The following is a 20894-nucleotide window of genomic DNA, read 5'->3' as shown; positions in this document are numbered from 1 at the left end:
CTCAGCCCAGATCATCGTGTGACCTTGGGCCAGTAATTCTCTCTCAACCTAACCTACCTCACAGGGTTGTTGTGAGGGTTAGATGGAGGAGGGATAACTATGTATTTTTGCTCCTTAGAAGAAAGGAGGTGTATAAATGTAATAAATAACGAAAAGAAGAAGATAAACACTACTTTTTGAAGGAAGTTCTGTGTCTGCAGTTCCAGGAGCACCCACCCTCTGGAAAAGCCTCCCTTGTGCAATTCGGGAGGCAGAAAATGAGACATCTTTTAAACATCTCCTGAAAACGTTCTTGTTCACCCAGGCTTTCCTTGGGCTGTAAGCAAATTAATCATGCCACTCCATTTTACTGCTTCTTGAATTGTTTTTACTTTAGTTGGAAGTGTTGTCAATCTTGTGTTTTTTAATGTTGTGTTTTTAATATTGTATTTAAATGTATTTAATATTTATTATGAACCGCTGAGGGACTTTATTATATTCAGTGGTATACAAGTGTCACAAACAAACAAACAAACAAACATTAAATAAACCAAAGGAAAACCCTGTATACAACACCCATTTGAACATGTGGTCCCCTAACTAGCTAGGCCAGGTTACCCTTGGATGCCCTTGAAGCCTTCTTCTACATGCTGATGGCTCCTAGCTAGATTTTGGTGCATATTTTTTTGTGATACTTTATGATCTTATAGACCATTTTGATCTTATTTTTTGCACCACCCTGATATCTATTTGCTGGAAGATGGTTTTTAAGTTATTTTATTAATAAATAAAGAAATATTGAGAAAAACTGTCCATTAATTCAATAGCTAAAACAATAGGATACAGGTACAGTTGAATACTTAATGTACAAAGTATCTGTTTTCCTGCAACTATCCTTAGTTAAAGATAATGAAAGCAGTGACAAATATAGAAATGTACAATGTAGAAACAGGAGAATTTATAAAACATACCTTTATTCGTTATTCTATGAGGTGCCAGCTGCTCTTTAATGGCTTCATTTTGGATTTTTATGTATGAAGCTCCTAGCTTGTGTAAATATAAAGTATACTCAAGCTGTGGCTATTGTGGTTAATGGTGGGTGAACCTCAAACTGAGGGTAAACATGGCTGAAGAAAAGATTATAATGTTATTTTTTCATAGATAATTTGTCTTCTTCAAGGGTGAATCTATATTACAAAATCCAACCAATCTGGAAACTGGTTTAACAGTTGTGGATTCCCACAAAACACCCTGGGACTGGTAACTTTATGGATATTGTGAATGTTTTGTTAGAAGTTTTGTTAGAGTCTTCTGGCTCCTTCATAGAACTATTGTTCCCAGAGTTCCTTGGTTTGGAGCGATGGTGCTATAGGTTTGACATTTATGTGTAGTGTAGATGTGCCCCCTGGACTCTAGTAGTTTCTGCCTTCCCATTCTTAAAATAGCTTCCTGTGATTTCCATAAGAGCGTTTCCACGTGGGATTTTGGCTTACATGGCCTCCTAACCTCTGTAAAAGTACAGAGCCAATTAGGAACTTCAGGCCCAGAAGCTATGGATCTAAGTGGCTGGCCTGTGGTCCTATTGGAGTTGAGTTATGTTCTCATTGCATTCTGTCCCCAGGGAGAGTTGCAGAAACCTTCACTGTCTCATTGTGATCTGTTTGCAAAATACTTCCTGTATAAAATCTCTTGAATCCATTCTGACCTTAATTATGGAGAAAGTGTTCTGGATGTTCCCATGGTCTCCACTTGTGTTTGTTTGGATAATTTTTAGGAGGTGGTGGAAGGTAGGTTGATGTTTGGACAAGTGAGGCATTTGCATGTTTGACCATTTCACTTCCAAGAAAAAATTGAGCTGCCAAAAGGTAGGCAGCTGGCTTATTAGGTGGAGGAGACAGGATATAAGTTGTGGTCCCCAAGGCTAGCCCAAGACATTTTCCTGCCTGAGGCAAAGGACAAGATGGCACCACCTCCCATTCAAAAGCTGACTGGACTGGCAGATGAATCTGTCTTCCGCACTAATGATGGCACAACAGTCTCCACTGAACTTGGAGGCAGCAGGCTAACAGAGGGGGCACAGAGTAGGCTGTATGGCACACAGTCCTTGCCTTAAACACCTTGCTGCCGCCTCCTAACATCTGCTGCCTGAGGTGACTGCCTCACCCTGCCTAATGGTAGGGCCAGCCCTGGTAGTCCCAGCAGCCTAGAAGGATGCTGTGGTGATACTACTCCAGAAAACCTCTTCTGTACATCACAATGACTGTAATAATAATCAGCCAGTCTCCAATGTGTCATATCTGGGCAATATCTGAGTGTTTAGGAGCGCCCAATTGCAAACTTTCCTGGATGACACTGACTATCCTTATCAATATGGGTTTCTGATTGGCCTGAGACTGCTGTGGTTTCTCTGATAGATGACCTATACCTGAAGGTGGTCAAGGGGAAGTGACAATGTAGATGCTCTGCTTTGTAACACCCTCTCCATGTTCTCTCACACATGAGGAGAGGGGAGTAGGACCTTTTCAATAATGACACCTAGATTGTAGAATCCCACGGAACGGAGACTTGCTTGGCTTCTTTGATGGGTTTTAGGTGGCACTTTTTACATGGCTTTTGGGAAGATGGATAGAAAGAGCTGATGTTCTTGCTTTTCCTTATCAGCTTTAATGTTTTATTATTATTCTATTGCTGCAGCCATGTTATTATGCTGGTTTAATGTAATTTTTATTTTATTTTAATGTAAGCTGCCTTGTAGATCATTTCATAGAAATGTAGCATGTACATGTTTCAAATAAATATATTAGCAGGTAAACACACTTTAGTATATAACCAGCTTGTCCGCATTTTCTCTCTCAGCTAAGTAACTGCACAAAAAGAGCATCTAGGTCAGATCTCTCTTCGAGCACAAGTTTGAGAGAGATATTTCCTACACATGGTTTGTGAGGGAGGACAGAGACCTTAATTCTCAGTATCCCACTGTAAAAGAATTGACTTTCCTTCTGGTGTTGCCAGGATGGGATGTTTCCTGGTGTGAGTCAAATGTCCTCAGATTCATTTCACTTTTCCTCTTAGGTGCTTGCTTGACAGCAATGTCTGTAAAGTGCTTCGAAATTGCCTTTCTGAAAGGTGGCAGAAAAGTGTAAATGATTGATAGGCAGGTTTCCAGTGAGATATTGTCAAACATAAGGAGAAGCGGCCCTTTGCTATCTGCATTATTTATTGACTAAATGAGTTTTCCTTGACAGTGTAGATTGAAATAGTTCCTGAAGGCTACAGGGGCAAAATATGTTGATCAGCCTCGCTTTTGGCCTAGGCCTTAGTCAACTGAGCTAACTTCATTAGGGATGTTCAAATGAGTGCCCTCCCATGCTCAAGGAAGGTGTGAGGGGGTTTCAGGGATGTACCTGCTGGCCTCGGCTCTCCTACACCAGTATGCTCATTGGCCATGCCCACTGGTAGCCCTGCATTCAATGTTAGAGGGAAAGGGGCACTAGTCACATAAAGGACCTGTACCTGTGTAGATTACATTACTCTTCCATTCTTTCCCTCCAAAAGTTGGATTTTCTGCAGTCTGAAAAAAGATAGGAGGAGTACAAAGAAAAACACAGGAAGACAATGATTTTATGATGACATCATATAGATACCCTGTAAAAAGTGAGTGAACAAACCATGGCAATTCCATAGTAAAGGCCTAGTGTGGAAGCACTGAATAACTTCCTTTGTCAAGTGAAGTATTTCTACTTCAGGAGCTTATTGGTATAAATAGGACTTTCCCACCACCTTCTCATCATTGCAGCCCCCTCTAGCCCCACGAGGTGCCTGCATCCAGTTTATGGTGATTCCCCCCTCCCACGACAACCTCCTACACCACAGCCCACACTGTTCAGGAGAATCTTCCCAAACCTAGGCTTGGGGGGGGGGGGGCAGTCACAGGTGCTACAATTGAGAGAAGGGGGCAAAAAAGCCTTCTACTTTCACAGCTTTGGATGCCACCCATAATCAAATACCCCGATATGAAATATTGCGCTTGGAAATAAGTGATTTCAGTATGGCATGTTTTCAGGTATATTGGTACAACCCATATGACAAATATTGTAACCTTTGTAGGTTAGAGCAGTTTAGAATCCAATAATAAATCACATTATACAGTAATTATACAACTGTGAGTTTTACTAGTGAATGTTTATTTTGACAGTTACCCTTTGAGTACAGAGAAAAAGTTTACCAAAAAGATGCCTGCATTGAACTAGGATTATACGCATGGTTTGGGATAAAGAGTTTTCATTTATTAGTAGTGATTTTTAAAAAGCTCTTAATTATGTATAATTTGAGGCTGCAATCATATACCCACTTGCCTGGGAGTAAGCCCTATTGAACTCTATGGGGCTTACGTCTGGATAGACATGCCTCAGATTGTGCATGTCAATGTATGTAGCATCCCTGGTAGTGAGATCATGCCTGCTTTTGGCAGCTAAGGTATTAAAGTTTGTTCCTTGTGAAAGTAACTCCAACTCTATTCAGCGACTCTTTAAATTGATCCTTTCTGGGCATCCTGTCATCTTGTGTCACAAATTCAAAACAGGCAGGAAGGGCAGTTGCTGATGTCACATGGCAGAACAGGGTCGTCTCTATGTCCTTATAAAACATTAAACAAACAGTCTATATCCATCTGACAGGTCTCTTAAGTGGCAGAGCTGCTGTTTTGCTTGGGATTGGTTGACAAAATAAGTGTCACTTTATGACAAAAGCAGATGCCAGAAATAGTCATATCAAATTTTCTGAACAATTGGAAAACATTTTTTGACAGCCCATCTTTCCCAGTGATGCTGGACTCCCAAACACGTGAAACAGACAATTTTTTAAAATATCAGGTATGGGTGGGATGATCAAGATCTACACTTTCCATACATAAGTGTGCATTTTTGTGTGTGAAAAATTACATTTATGTTGTTCAGTTTCCATAAGCAAAGTTCTTCAGTGCTCTGTGCTCCCATGCTTATAACAGTCTAGTAAGGAAAAGCTTAGTTTCCTCAATTTCTATATATTAAATGTATTTACAGAAAGGGTGCAGAACCTCCAGCCCAGAGGATACCCTAATCTGGCCCATGCAGCTCTTGGGGTTCCTCCAGGGGGTGAGATTTAGGCTCCAAGCCCCACCCCCTAGAGAAATCCCCTTGGAGGGCATCCCTGCTGCTATATCTGAACTGAAATCGGAGATAGCACTACAGATTCCCCTGTTGGCACATGCCAGCAGCAGAACTCCTGCTGTTATCTCCAGTCTCAGATCAGAGATAATAGGGATGCTGGGTGGCCTGGGCCTGACTTGCCTGTGCTGGGGAGAGTGGCCACTCTTCCCCGTGTGGGGAAGTCCCACCACCCTTTATCCCCACTGCTATCTCCAGTCTTAGATAGCAATGGGGAAGCAGGGCAGCCTGGGCATTGCAACTCAACAACGCCAGGGAGAGCAAACACTCTTCCCCGTGCAGGGGCGTGTCCTGAAAACATCTGCCACTCTGATCTCTGATAGGAGATAGGAGCAGGGATGCAGGTCAGCTTGGGGCTCTTTCTCCATGCTGGGAGAAGCCCCAATTCTGTGCTTTCTCCCAGCATGAAAAAAAGAAAAGGGAAAAAGGGGGGTTATCAGGGGAGGGGCCACACCTCCTGACATCACCTGGCCCATGGGGTGTGGGATGGGGGGCAATCTGGCTCCCTCCTCAAAACACTTTTGTACCCCGATTTACAGCTTTGAAAGAAAGGGATGGATTGTGCTAGTGGTGGTTTCCTATTCAGTTTTAGGTATGCTTGTAAGTCTGGTGTCTTCGTGGGCTTGTGTAACAATTTACTATAATCTCTGAAAAGATATTTAAAATTTTGTTTAGAGTTAGAGAAAGATCAGGGAGTTAAGCTCGGCTCAAAGTCCCACTTGACCGTTTTGCAACTTGCCTGAGAATGTCAAAAAACTTCTTCACTGGGATGGATTGGTCTTCCTTGGTAACACATGCTTCTGCTGGCTAGGACGCCTGCACATGCTGGGGCCTTCTTCACACATGATATTACCGTGTGTTGGTTGGAGAAGGAGCCTTGCTGCTGCGACACCACTCCCTCCTCCGTGCACACGTCCATAGCAGCCCTGTAATGTGTGAGGAGGGCTATTGTAAAAGCAGATTGGTTACCTAACACCCTGGTTACACACTTCTAATGGGAGAAGTATCACTAGTACATAATGTAATCTCACTATCTGCCCCAGCCAAAAGGGTGATACATGTTACTGCTACCTGGAGTGGCATGTGGGCAACCACAGAGGCTCCATATAAACAGGGGTCACAGTGGATATCTGATGATTAGTGGTGCTGATTAGAGAAAGACAAAACCACTCAGATTTTTCATGCACATTACGCTACCCATCTATCTTATTAGACTCCTCTAGTTCTGCCATGTTGCTATGTCAGCTAATACACAATGGTACACCATATTCCCCTCTCACTATATCTTTAAGATTGTACCAATGGATTTTCTGTTGTCTGGTGAACTAACAGGGACAATGTAGAAGTCTTAGGAAGGTTCAAACAATGCTTTGTACTGGGTCCCATCCCCTAAGGGCTTTGCGCTGTCCCTATCATTCTTCATCCCCAAACCTACGTGAATGAGAACTGACCATTCCCTATTTATTTATTTAAATCCAGTGGAGGCTGGTGGCTCTGATGTCAGTGGAGCAGTGAGTCCACTCCGGGTTTAAGTCAGAACCAGTCAGAACTCTAAGGGAGCAAATCCAACAGTTTTGACTGCTTCTGACTGAAAGCCAGAGTGGATTCACTGCCCCACTGGCAACGGAGCCATCAGCCTCCACTGCTTAAATCTGATGGAAATAGCCACACACACCTGGCACACACCACGATTTAAATAAGCCACCATGGCTTAGTTGTGTGAATCAGGTCAGTGACTGGCAGTAGCTGTTTCAGGCAGGAGTTTAACCAGCCCTACCTGCAGATGCCGGGGATCAAACCTGGGACCTTCTGCATAGATTATACCTTATTATCAGATACATTCATTTGCCTTAATATTGAGGTACAAGCAGTATTCTTATTAGGGTAAGTAAGAATTGAAGAAACGAAGAGCTCTTCATATCAATAGGAATCTGACCAGGTTTAACATGCGTTCTGAAAGAAACAGAATGCTCACAAAAGGTGCTTCCCTTAAATATATTTATTTGTATTTAATGTTTATTTTGAGAGCTGGACTATAAGGAAGGCTGAGTGCCGAAGAATTGATGCTTTTGAACTGTGGTGCCGGAGAAGACTCTTAGGAGTCCCCTGGACTGCAAGGAGGTCAAATCAGTCAATCCTAAAGGAAATCAACCCTGAGTGCTCATTGGAAGGACAGATAATGAAGCTGAAGCTCCAATATTTTGGCCACCTAATGCGAAGAGAAAACCCTCTGGAAAAGATCCTGATGCTGGGAAAGACTGAAGGCAAAAGGAGAAGGGGACGGCAGAGGATGAGACGGCTAGATAGCATCACCGATGCAATGAATATGAACTTGAGCACACTCCGGGAGGGAGCGGAGGACAGGAAGGCCTGGCGTGCTATGGTCCATGGGATCACGAAGAGTCAGACACGACTGAATGACTGAACAACAACAAATGTTTATTTTATTTAAAATTATTTTTAGGCTACCTTTCGGGCTAAAACATTTGGCTATATCTTCCACTTTACTCCTTACTGTCAAATAAAGGTAAAAAAATCAGCCTTCCTGTACACACATTCCTTTGATTAATCCCCCCACACCCCCTTGGAGCAGCTCAAACAAATGTTTTTCCCCAGTTGTTTTTTTTTTTAAGATTCTGTTTTTTATTTGTGAACTAATTTAATTTTTTCTCTTCCTCTCCATAAGTGAAATTAAGGGGAAAAACACACTTGAAAGAAGAAAGACTTGGAAAGAGCTAATGTTTTCCAAGAGTCTGCTACAGCTGTTAATTTGTGGAAAACCTCAGTGGAAAGTAAGCAAGATGGCAGCATCATTTTACATGAGAATTCGGAAATGGCCGAATTCCAGACCCTGGCTGACTCTGGATCTTGCGTTTCATTGCCAAAGCTTCAAGTAGCGTCATGTCATTTTTACAGATAATGTTGATGCAGCTGCAAAGGAGTCCGATGTTCTTCTTTAATGTGGAATTTTTGCCATTCACTCAAATTGAAGCCTTTTTGAATTGTGATGTTTCTCTTTGCTCAATAGATTATGGTGAACGTGTTTGAGAAACACCGAAAATAGGGCTTATTTTTGTTGTTTATAGAAACTGGTTCTATCCAAACCTCAAAAAGTCATGAACTTTGGCAAAGCTTTAAGCTGAATTTGAACTTGGTGGCTTGGGGATAGTCTCAGAATCTCTCTAACATGCACTTTTTAATGTTTTCTGCACCCACTATTTGACTCACATGCACCCTCATGGTAACTTTTACTGATCAGACAAGCCTTTGGCTTGCGGAGTCTGTCGAACTGTTTTGCAGGGCATAATAAGGGCATAATAGAATTACAAGGACAATGTCTGTGAAGCATGTTGAACACTGTCAGGCATTATATAAATGCTAAACCTGTTTGGAAAATTAATTGATTACATTAAAAAGGTGCCCTCAATTAATTGGGAAGTACTTTTTGAAAAACTATTGTTTTGACAGAAGCACTTACCAATTCATAGGTGGCAAGTACCGTCTTAGAGCAGACTCTTTGACACAGCAGAGAATACCTCTTCAGAGATGGTGATGCTTATAACAGATATGCATAATCTAAAAACAAAGAATAATTTTTGATCTATTTATATCAAAATTTATGCAGATTTAATCAATCAATTAATCAATTAAAACTCACATTAGTTAGCTACAGTTTCTTTAATCAACTGACCATCCTAATTATGGTTGTTCACTTGCAATTCTTTGCTGGTTCCTGTACTAATATGAATTGACAATGACTGTGCAGGCCTGCCAGAACATTCAGTAGCAATCATACAAATATCTGCAACTTCTTTAGGTTTTTTGTTTTTGTTTTTACAGCTGGGCATAATTATGTTTTATGGGCCAACCTCTGCCTCCCAAGAAAAGAGAGCATGCTTTCCTTGTATGACCATTTAAAAAACATGCAAACAGATTTCTGTCTTGACAAAATGGCTGGAAATTAGAATACATGGAAATGTATTATTTGGAGAGGGGGGTGGCTTCACCTCACCAGGCTTTTCATCCTGCAATTTACTGGGGCTTCTGCTTCCAGATTCTTTGCGGGATTAAGCTTGGCTCCTGACATGGGCTGACATGGGCTGTTGAGGGGAGAGTTGTCTTTCTCAGCAAGTTCTCTGCAGGCTCTTCGCCACCTCCTCAGAATTTGCTGCCTCTCTCTGCTTGATCTAGGAATTGGGCAGAGTGCGGGAGAGGGGGGAGAAAATGCTGAGAGGGGGGATACTTTGTCAGAATTTGCTATGCTTTTTCTTTTCTCCTCATCCTGCTCACTGAGGTAGCAGAGAGGGCACCCCAATTTACCTAGTCAGAGGGGACCAGCCTGTAACTCTATCAACTACATAATACATGTTTATCCAGCCATTTATCCTGCCATTCTTCCGAAGAGCTTAGAGCAGCATACATGTCTCCTTCCATTATGGAACAACCCTACAAGGTAGCTTAGGCAGAGGAGAGAGGAGAGTGAGGAGGCTAGCACGGCGTATCTTCCCTTCTTCCATGATGGAGTAGCTTATCAAATGGAGCCACCCTATATTTACCTCATGGTGTTGTAGTTATAGTGGAACTGCACAATTTCACATTCATTAAAATGGATTTACATTTAAATACTGCATCATCTCCAATCTTTTAAAAACTGGAATAAAAGTCAAAAACCGTACAAGATGCCCTGGAGGTTGGCAACTTCATGTAAAGGACCCACAAACTTCCATGAGTGACCAATCACAAGTGCACAATAAAAGCCTCGTGTAGAAATACTCAGAGAGAGAGAGAGAAATTGTTTGGTGAAAATGGATGGAGTTGATTGTCTTTGGCTTTAAGTTCTTTTTTCTAAAAAGATTTTATTAATTTTCTAGATATAAAAACAAACATAAACACAAACAAAACTAAATCCAGTTTAAATCTGTTGCCAGAGGAAAAGTTTAAATATATCTATCTGTCTATCTATCTATCTATCTATCATCTATCTATCTATCTATCTATCTATCTATCTATCTATCTATCTAATCTATCTATTCCTCCCTATACTTTACTGGCAAAAGTATGGGTGGATTCCATTGTCTACTTGGAGATTTTCATTATGATTCTTCATAACAGCAAATTATATTTAACATCTTTTCTACTTGAGGTTCTTGAAGATCCATTTCATACAGTACCAGTATGGCATGGGAGCTGCTTCCCTATAGGTAGACCCTACAACACTCTAGCAACATTTGAATAATAACAGAATCACATGGGATGGGTGGATCATGTGGGAGTTCTGTGTCAATGCAGCCTGCCCAAGGAAAGTAAGGTGCTGATGTGAGAGTCTGATGTGATCCATGTTCCCTGTGTGAAGCTGTTAATCAAACGTTGCTGGAGCAGCTTGAGAATGAGCCACAGAAGAGCAGAAGAATTCAATCATTCAATGACAAGAAGAAAAATTTACATTTCCGCCCTATCTGTTTACTTGCCCTATGATGTTAAGCTAGTCAGGGACACTGGTTCTAAAATCTTGCATAATCACCAAATTTCCAGGCATAAATACTCAAAAGAGCAAATTTCAACAGAAGGTGAAAACCTCTGCTTTATTTGTACTTAACCTGTTCCAGAGCTGTGCTCTGGGATTCAAAGCAGGTTCTGGTGTTGAGACTGAGGGTGCTTCTAGGTGGAACCCCACCCCATCCACTAGACTCTGGGTGCTTCCAGACAGGCAGCTGCTAGCACCACCACTTAAAAGGCATTGTGCAGCTATTCCATCTTTCCCTGCTCAATGGAATTTCTGTAGGAAGAAAAAAGACAGAAGAAGTGGAGGATTACAAATGGAAGAGAATGTTGTCTCCCCTGCTCCCCCTAAATACAATGAATGAGGCAGGGTGACTGAACAATAAAAGCCTCGTCTTGGAAGCACCCTCTGTCAATGCTAAATATCAGGCTAAAATAACAAAAGCCTATCACTTGCTAGCAGAATTATTTAAGATGTGCTTGGGAATGTGTCTCAGAAGTATTGTTGTTGTTGTTGTTGTTAAATATTTGTATTCCAAATTTCTATCAAAGACACCCAAGGCAGCTTAGAACATCATGAAAGCAATTGAAACTATCCTGGATTTTGTTTGTCAGCTTCTGAAATCATCATCACCATCATCATGAACCTGGATAGGCCCTGGGGGTGGAGTCCTCTGGGTTCAGGGGTGGAGCCTGAGCAGTCCTGCAAGTGGACCCAGTGGGCAGAGATTTTGGTTGGGTCCAGCGGTGAAGCCCAATGCAAAAGCTGACAACAAGTACAAAAGGGAAAGGAAGCAAACACCTGGCAGGCTGGCTGGATTGGATGGCTTGGGACCCAAATATCGGAATGAGTGCCTCTTCCCATATCAATCTGCCTGTGCTTTAACATCTTCTACCGAGGCCTTTCTCCAGATGGCTCTTTCACCTGTGGTATGCTGTTCAACGAGGAAGAAAAGGGCTTTCTTAACAGTGTTTGTTTGTTTAATGTATTGGTAATACTTGTATACTGCTTAATATCGTAAGACCTCTAAGCAGATTACAGAAATCTTCTGCCATCACTGTGTGTTGAGTGGTGCCTTCTGTGTGCAGGTCATGTGGTGGTATTGTTGGTGTCCAATGCTGCAATTCTTGGGAGGTTGCCATGGGACTGTTGGCGTGGCTGGCTGGCAGTGTCAAGTTTCTTACTTGTGTTGTTCTGCTTTCTGTTGCACTGTTGGGAGTACATAGGGTTGTGAACCACTATGCAGATGTAATGCCAGCATAATTGTGGTCTAGCAGCTGCCAGCATAACAGGAGCATAGGGTCGGGCTGGCTGCCTGGGCCGCAGGGAATGAAAAGAATGCTGTTCCAGCAGACATGGGCTCTTTTAGCCTGTTCATGTCCAACACTACCAGGCAGGAGGAGAGCACCAGCTTTTCAAAAGCAGTCGTCTCTGATACAGGGCATCTCTACACCAGCCTAAAATCCTGCATTTCAAATGGGGCTTTCTGCTTCCGTTTTAAATGCAGGATCACAACAACTCCCTTTTTCACCCCCATCCTTTCCCGCCTCCCCTTTCCCCCTCCTTCTCCCTGTATGTGAGTCTTCCATTAGCTTTCATTGATCTTGCTCCTCTTCTTGCCACTTTTATTCTTTTCATGGAGGAAACTGAAACAAAACACAATGGGGTAATTTGACAGCTCATTATCTGTGATCTATTTAAAAATGGAACAAAGGGCATTTAGTGCAGGAGACGCCCTGGAGCATCATGGTGTCATGTAAAGAGCCCGCAAATTTCCGCAAAGGAACAGTCTCAATCACAGCATAAAAGCTGTGTGTGAAGGAGCCCACAGTTGGTCAAGGAGAGAAAATTAGGCACCATGTTGGTGCTCTTATTTCTTCTCTGTAGGGAGAAAAACTTCCGTGATGAGTGTGCTAAGCCTTCTTACAATTAATACTCCAGGAAGGATCCCACAGTGTGCAGGAAAATTGTTGGGATCACGCAATAACCATAAATCACACTTAGTGTTTTTTTTAAAACCCATGAATGTGCAGATAGCTGGAATGCTTGATCTGTGTTGTGGCATGCGTGGGTGCATTTTCATATTGCATTGCACACAGATGTGGCTGTAAATTAATCATTTGTTATCATGTATCACATACAGCTAATGTTCTTTCCCCAATCCCCTTATTAATGCGATCACACAAAGGTTTGCAATCAGTTAAATCAGCAGCAGATTTGGAGGAAACAATTTACAAGATTCATATTCTGTATTCAGACGGCAGTATTGCTGTTGAACATGGAGTGTTATTGGCACTATGCTGCCTAAGAGATCAAAATGTCAACCCTATCTGCATTTCAGTGTATTACGTCACCCCCTGTGGAATAGATTGTACAATGTACTCATATCCTTTCCAATAGTTCTCCTAGGGAATAACCTAATCTATAATGTTACACATCTGGTGGTGTGACGACGCGAAGCTCCCAGACCTAAACTTGGATCCTGCTTTTGGTTCCCATATCTGAGTATTACTTGTCTCTGTGTTTTAAGAAATTATGTGTAATGAAATATTAAAAGACAACCATCTCCCCACCCTGCAGATATTAGCTAGGGGTAAACTCAAAACACATGACTGATGGAGCCACTGAAGTATGCATGCTACTGCTATGCGAACTGTAAGCTGACATCCTAATGCCTGAACAGGGCCAGCTTGTCAGGCCCAAGCTCTCCAGTTTGGTTTTGAACTCTGGTTCAGATTTGGAGGCAGAGCTAGAAGAAGCCCAGCCAAGACAGGGAGCGGGGGAGGAAATTCCCCAAGACCATCCAGGAGACAGGGATGAATCTTCCCAGGGGTTATTAGGCAGGAGCCCAGGTTCAGAGACTATCATCCCCCCTCCCCGTGGGAACTCACCCTTTGTCGGGGGTGGGGGGAATGGGGCACCAGAACTGACAGGCGCCAGAGTCCCCCAGATTGGCTGCCCATCAGAAGTTGGGTCAGGAAGACCCGCCCTGAACATAACACCAGTGACTGCATGTTCTTGTACTGCATGCTTTGGGGATGCTGTTTTGAGGCCTGTGATAACTTCCTTGGTGTACAAATCCTCATCATTGACTGCTCAAAAAGGAAGAAAGAAAATGATCACAGAACAACATATTTTAGGCAAAGTATCAAGTCCTGCCATCTCTCTGAATGTAAAGCCTTTCCTGACTTCAGTGGGAGGTCTGTGCGCTGAATAATAACAGGACATTTTCCAGGCTTTGAATAAATGTAAACCAGCCCACAAGTGCATCTTCAAAATAAAAATTAATACAATAAAGAAGGAACATATAAAATGCTTTTCATTATAGATAATATATTAAAGCATACATGAGGGTTTGTGCTGTGGCTCTTGATCTTGTTTAGCATATAAGAGGCCTTACAAATGGTAACCTAATTTACGAGTAGAGCAAGGGCTAGGCCCATTGTTTATTTCACTGGTCAGAGACTTACAATCTGATTTCCACACAGAATAATAGAATTTTAGAGTCAGGATGAACCTTGGAGGTCATCTAGTCCAGCCCTTTGCTCAGTGCAAGAGCTATAATGCAATTAGAGCATCCTTGGCAGGGAATGGACAGATGGTCCCACAGCCTCTGCCTAGATACCTCCATAGTTAAAAGTGCCGTGTGAATTTTCAAGGGTCTTTCAGTGGACAGTTCTTACCTCAAAGACTCAGTTGTTCACCTATAGAATGGGGATACCTGGGAGCTATCTCACAGGGATATTGTGAAGACAAGACACATTCCAAGGCATTTTCATGTTTAAAGATGCTATATCGATGCAATACAGACAGCCATTTCTGCAAAGAAATAATGCGATTTCTCCCTTCTGCTTAAAACCCCCAACCTCCTTCATTATGGGAAGAATTTAGGCCAAAGAAATATGTCTGCCCCTCTTATATGGTTTCTGGAAATATAGAATTATTATTACTTTTTAAGAAAAGGAAACATAAACGATTACCCAGAGTTAACTTGTCTCTGGCCTCCTGTCTGCAGAATCTCTTTTATGAAGTAAATATTTATGTGTTCAGATTCCCTGCAGACCTGAATAATTATTTAGCACATGGCAAGTCCGGGCTGCAGGATAAATCTGCTCTATCCGTCAGCAATGGAGCAATGGCATTTTCCAAAATCCTCCGCTAAACCACCAGAATTGGAGAGACACCAAACCAAAAAAACATTCTTTTCACTGAGAGCCTGTTAAAGCTGTTGGGAAACTGGATCTTTTGGAAAGAAATTGGCTTTTCTTCCTTCACTGGTTTTATTCATCCTTGAAGGCTGCAGTAGTGGAAGGAGTGAATTATTTCCTGGAGCAGCTGCTGTGAAACATCAAATATTTTATTCTGTAAAGCATATACAATAAGCAAATCAAGGAGAGAAAGTGGCAGCTTTTTCAGAATTCATGAAAATTGGGCCACATTTAGGATTTCCTGTTCTTTTTGCTGACATACTCCAGACATGTCCATCCCTTCTGTCAGCTTCTGAGGGTCTCCTCCCTGCCAGCTCTCACTCTTCCTAAAAAAACAAGACAGAGAGACAAAACAAACCTCTGATGTAAGGCTTGCAGGAGGTCTGAAGGAAAGCGATAAATTGGTATGAAGGAAAAAAAGTGTTTAGCACTCCCAGGAGGGATGGAATTCTTAGATAAAAACTCTGCACATCTGTGGTAAGTATACACAACAAAATAGAAAGTAGAACAGCCCTGTACAGTGAACCTGGCAGGATGTAAACCATGCCGTGTTACCAGACACTATTGCTTTCTACAACAAGTACATGCTTATAAACCTTGCTTGGCCGGTTCATGGATGTGTTGGGAGGATTCTTCTTTCAGTGTGTTATTTCTGTGCAAAACCTGTAATGTGGGCACCTCAAAGAACAAGATGGCCTAGCCTTAAGAGAAAAGCTGCAGAAACTAGACAGCTAAATTTGTTCAAATACTGCCCATATTTTTCAAGGCTGATTCTGAATGTTTCAGGTGCCCCCCACAGTCTACCTGCCACACACAGTCTGCCCCTTTTAATGTGTTGACCCTTTCACACATGAAAGGGTAGACAAAAGGAAGAACTTGGATAGGAAACTTTTGGATTTGTAGTTTGAGAGACAGGGTGGTCTCAATTCTTCATTTCCTGCCAGAATTTCCAATGTAGGCAAGAGGAGCCATAAAGATGTAGTAGCAGGAGGGAGGGACAAGTGCTATCACAGTCAGGGGCATTGGGAACCAGGGCTGCAGACAGGATTTACAGGCTTCAGAACAGGGGTGGCAACCATTTTGGCCCCAAGGGCCAATGCAATGCTGGGTGGTGGGCCGTCGGCTGCACGTGTTTGTGCGCACACACACGCGCGCACACACATTTACCCCCATCTCAGTGTGCAGGTGTGGGAAGGTTTAAATCTTCCCTCCCTGCCTGCTGACATCAGGGGCTGGGGAACAGTTGGAGGAGGGTGAAATTAAAGCCTCTCACACTCTGATGACGCTGATTCAGATCGCTGTTTCCCCGCTTCTCTTAGAAATAGGGGAGCACCAGTCTCGGCTACACAAGAATTGCTGAGAGGGGCTGAGGTTAAAGCTGCTGCACCCCTACCCCCCTCAACAATGACCCTGAACCAAATTTCTGTTTTCCCACCACTATTAACAGCAGAAAAAAAGTTATCTCGGCTGCATCAAGGTCACTGGGGGGGGGGCAGGGTAGAGGTTAAAGGCTCCCCGCAGTGATCCCGATCAAGATTGCTGTCCCAGTACAGTGAATAGCAGCTCCAAAACTGGTCTTTCCCTGGCTGCCCAGCTGATCAACATGGTTGCCTACGTGTGCCTCAGAATATAGATAAGTAAATGAATTAGGCCTCTAATTAGTGCATAGAACTCACACTAGATCCCAGGGATGGGGAACAGTATTCAAGGGACATGTGTCAGTGCATGTGTGTATCACTACTACACATACATTTCAGTCCGCCAAGTCAGGCTATAAATACAAATCAGGAAGCAGGAATGTAGGGAGCTCAAACAAAGGGACCCAATGAAGGTAAAGGACACCAATACAGTGGCCATGTGTCTTACTTTCTGTTGGACAGTCCTCTGTTTGAAGGTGTCCTCTGCGTGGAGGGTGATACAGTCCAAATCTGATTTAAAGATAAGGATCCATAAGAAGGGAGAGCTCAGAGTTCTTCCAGTTGCCGTCAGCAATATGCACCTGGGTAGCAGACTGCACAGGCAGGCGCACAGGTCACAAACTAGTCACATTTCCCCATTAGGGAAATATTATTATATTGCTATTTAAATTATAATCAGTATTTCTGAATTTGCATTTATACATTAGCATATACAATTTTTATGCAAACTTGTATCCCTATTTGTTGTCTCTCTCTCTCTCTCTTTTTTTTGGTGATGCAATTCCTCTTTTTTGGAGATGTGTCACTAACCACCCTAGATACCAATCAATCATCTCTTTTGGTGGGTGGGGGAGGGGACCATGGTATGAGAAATTATGCTGGCACATTACAGTCAGCTGCCACACCCTGTTTTCTCCATCTTCCTGTGCACAAGAAATGCCTGCAAGAACTAGGGATGGACTGTGTAAAATCCGCTCTGTCTGTGTTTTGTGGATAGTCAGGCGCCTTTTGTTCTGGTGTCCACTCACAGATGGATGTGAGGTTGTTGTTGTTGTTGCCAAGTGGAAAAATACACAATTATGTAAGAGGTTTCATAAGAATTTACATAATTTACCTTAGTATGTAACATTTAGCATATTCTCCCCCATTCCATTCAACTTTTCCTCAGCAGAAACTTCCATATTTTCCTACGAATAAATATGCATAAATTTTGGGAAAGTAAAAAAAAAAATCCAAAAGTCCACAGACTCTGCAAGGCCTGAGTGGAACACTCCACAGCAGATTCCGCAGGTCAGATTCTTAGAAATCTAAGCTCAGTTTAGTCTGTCTCAAATTTCTCTAGCATCCCTAGAACTAAGGAGATCTGGGACTTCTAATTCCTGAGAGAGCTTATTACACAGAGAGGCACAAACAACAAACTGCGAGTCCTAGAACTCTCTCGCTCCATCTGTACATCCCATATAGATACAGGAAAATAAGTTTCCATAAATATCTTGAAGCATGGTCTACATCTTACTCTCATGTTTTTCCCTGATGGTATTGACTTGCAACCTGAGCCTGTCTCACCCCCTGGAATCTCAGGTAGGGAGGGGCGAATTTGTCAATTTCATTTTCTCGCACATTCAAATGGTTTACATCTCATGTTCATTCCACCCCAAATGTGAAGAACTTTGTGAATGTTAGTCAATTCTTATTAAAAGAAAAGAAAAGAACTGAAACTAAATCCTCACTCATCTGCATGAGCCAAATTCAATAGGTGCAGTGATTCCCAGCATGGAGAGGGCCATGATGTACCTGCCTGCCATATAGCTTTTAATGATGAGGAGTCAGTATAAAAAAAGAGGTGGCAACCCTAATTCAGCACTAACATGGTTGAATATACAGGGAGCTTGAGGCAAACAAAGAGGAATTTTGAATACACATTCCTCAAATGAAGGGGAAGTTTGGATATACTTTCAAACGCAGACTTTTAAGAGCAAAGCACTCAAAGCCATTAGCCTAGAGGGACAAATCTGTTTGGGTTTCTCGCACATTCCAATTTTTAAAATCTCAAGTTCCTTTTATCCCGACTATGGAGAATGCTGCGAATTTTGGGAAATTCTCATAAAAGTGAAGTGAAACTAAATTCTTATCCCTCAGTTTCTGGTAAAGGTTAAACATTTTCTTCACTGTGCTTGGGCCACAGACAAGGCTCTGAATTACTCTGGAGAGTTGATTCTCTCCCCTTCAGCTCCTTTCATTCAAAGTGTAACGTCATGCAGTAGAGGCTCTGTTGTCAGTGGGGCGGTGAATCTGCTCTGGGTTTCAGTTAGAACCAGTCAGAACTCACCTTGGATAGCTCCTTTAGAGTTCTGACTGGTTCTGACTGAAACCCGGAGCGGATTCACCGCCCACTGACAACGGAGCCACCATCCTCCACTGATGCTGTGGTGATGAACACAAGTAAGAGGTCTGGAGGGGCCATGAGATTTGGTGGTGGAAACGTGTCCGGCCAGAGCCACAGAACTTTTACTGCCATGGCCATCCTGTCTTCCACAAATGATTAATTGCTACCTGAAGTCTTCCAGCTAACAAGCTCCTAGTGGGTGCAATTATATAGAAAGGTCCAGCAGAGTGCATTAATTAAAAGTATGAAACAGAACAACGAAAATAAGGATGTCAGAAATGGTTCGAGAGGCTGCATGCAGGAAATTAAAAAGCATGTGCTACTTCAAGAAGAGTGTGTTCCTCCTCATATCATGGTCCTTTAGGGAGCTGGAATTCTCTGGGGCCACCATTAAAGAGACCAAATGACTTGTAAAATGAGTTGGGTAATGCTTTCTGTGTTGAATCAAACTCCCTGCCCATTGAATTAATCAATGGCTCCATTCTTCTCTTTTACAACTTATTTATTAAACTTTGTCCTAAACTTTGTACTCAGAGAGAAAGCCAACAGCACTGACTGAGGGCCCATGGAGTTCCTTGTGGCTCAGCGCATTAACCCCAGAGAAATATTGATGACATGAGTCAATGCATGACCTCTGCAATCACAGCGACATGTTTACAATGGGACTCCTCGCCGAGGTAAACTGGCATTCTTCCCTTCATGTCAGTGCAGCAACATGATTTATGCCTGACACACTATCTTAATCTTTCCAGCTGAACTCTGAAGTTAAAAGTTTGTCACAAGGCCTTTGGACATCCATTAGTCATTGGCAGATATGTGATGCAGGCAGCTAATTTCCATTCAAACAATATTCAAAATCAGACAAATTCAAATTCAAAAGAGTCTAGTCTCTGTTGGATAAGAAACAATATATATAAACAACAACTCTGCTATTCTGATACTTTGGAATTATATGACTGCTGGATAAACTATATTCCTTAAGTACATATTTAGGAGCTGAATCCTAAGACCCAGCAATGCTACTTAATGACAATATGGCTTGATGGAAAAACAAACAGACCCTGAAGTGAGACAATCAGCTAAGAGTGCGCAAGTCTTTTTTTCTCCAGAGTATTTGCATCTGGTAAAATGTCCACGTACCTGCTTCTCCTCTACTTTGACTTCATGTTTTATCAATCCTAAGCAGGGGCATTGCTAGGTTCTTAAAAGATCCGGGGCACAGGCCCATAACACAAATTTGCATGTATGTATGTATGTATGTATGTCTAAGCGCATATCTGATAAGCGCATATGTGTTTGTGTGTGTGTGTGTGTGTGTGTGTGGTGTGTGCATGCAGAAGAAGTGTAGAGTGTATAGCCCAAATGGTCAGCAATCACTGTCCTGTATGTTTATTCACACTTCAAATGCTTGACAGTGATAGCTCAGCAGAAACAAGTTGTATGCTGATAGTCATGGCTTTATGACAGACAAATATTTTTCCCCCCTGCTGACTCAGACATTTCAGAATATAGTAGTTATCTGGTTATTAAGGGCTGAAACAGACATTACATATTGAGCAACTACATCTTTTTTTAATTTTACATTTATACTCTAGAAGATGAGCCCCTCAGGTCGGAAGGTGTCCAATATGCTACTGGGGAAGAGCAGAGGGTATTTCCAAGTAGCGCCAGAAAGAGTGAAGCGGCTGGGCCAAACCCGAAAGGACACTCAGCTGTGGATGTGTCTGGTGGTGAAAAGAAAATCCGATGCTGTAAAGAACAATATTGTTTAGGAACCTGGAATGTCAGATCAATGAATCAAGGTAAGCTGGAGGTGGTCAAACATGAGATGGCAAGATTGAACATCGACATCTTGGGAATCAGCGAACTAAAATGGACAGGCATGGGCGAATTTAATTCAGGTGACCATCATATCTACTACTGTGGGCAAGAATCCCTTAGAAGAAATGGAGTAGCACTCATAGTCAACAAAAGGGTGGGAAAAGCAGTACTGGGGTACAATCTTAAAAATGATAGAATGATCTCAGTACGAATCCAAGGCAAACCATTCAACATCACAGTAATTCAAGTCTATGCCCCAACCACTGAGGCCGAAGAAGCTGAGGTTGATCGGTTCTATGAAGACCTACAACACCTTCTAGAACTAACACCAAAAAAAGATGTCCTCTTCATCATAGGGGATTGGAATGCTAAAGTAGG

At 42.4% G+C, this 20894-nt stretch overlaps 1 long non-coding RNA gene across 1 annotated transcript in view; it reads right to left on the bottom strand.

Moving 5' to 3' along the window:
* Positions 1–13984: 13984 nt before the first annotated feature.
* LOC146359813 (uncharacterized) overlaps positions 13985–20894 on the bottom strand; it is a 65016-nt gene continuing 58106 nt past the window's right edge. The window contains exon 4 of the long non-coding RNA XR_014786791.1: positions 13985–15217. This is a non-coding gene — a long non-coding RNA (uncharacterized LOC146359813). The remainder of the gene's footprint in view (positions 15218–20894) is intronic.

The sequence above is a fragment of the Heloderma suspectum genome, chromosome 1, assembly GCF_057233095.1.
Source record: "Heloderma suspectum isolate Gila_16-S chromosome 1, 16-S_ref, whole genome shotgun sequence".
Classification (NCBI taxonomy): Eukaryota; Metazoa; Chordata; class Lepidosauria; order Squamata; family Helodermatidae; genus Heloderma; species Heloderma suspectum.
The sequence above is the reverse complement of the archived record's forward strand: the minus strand, read 5'-3'. Positions and strand labels throughout refer to the sequence as shown.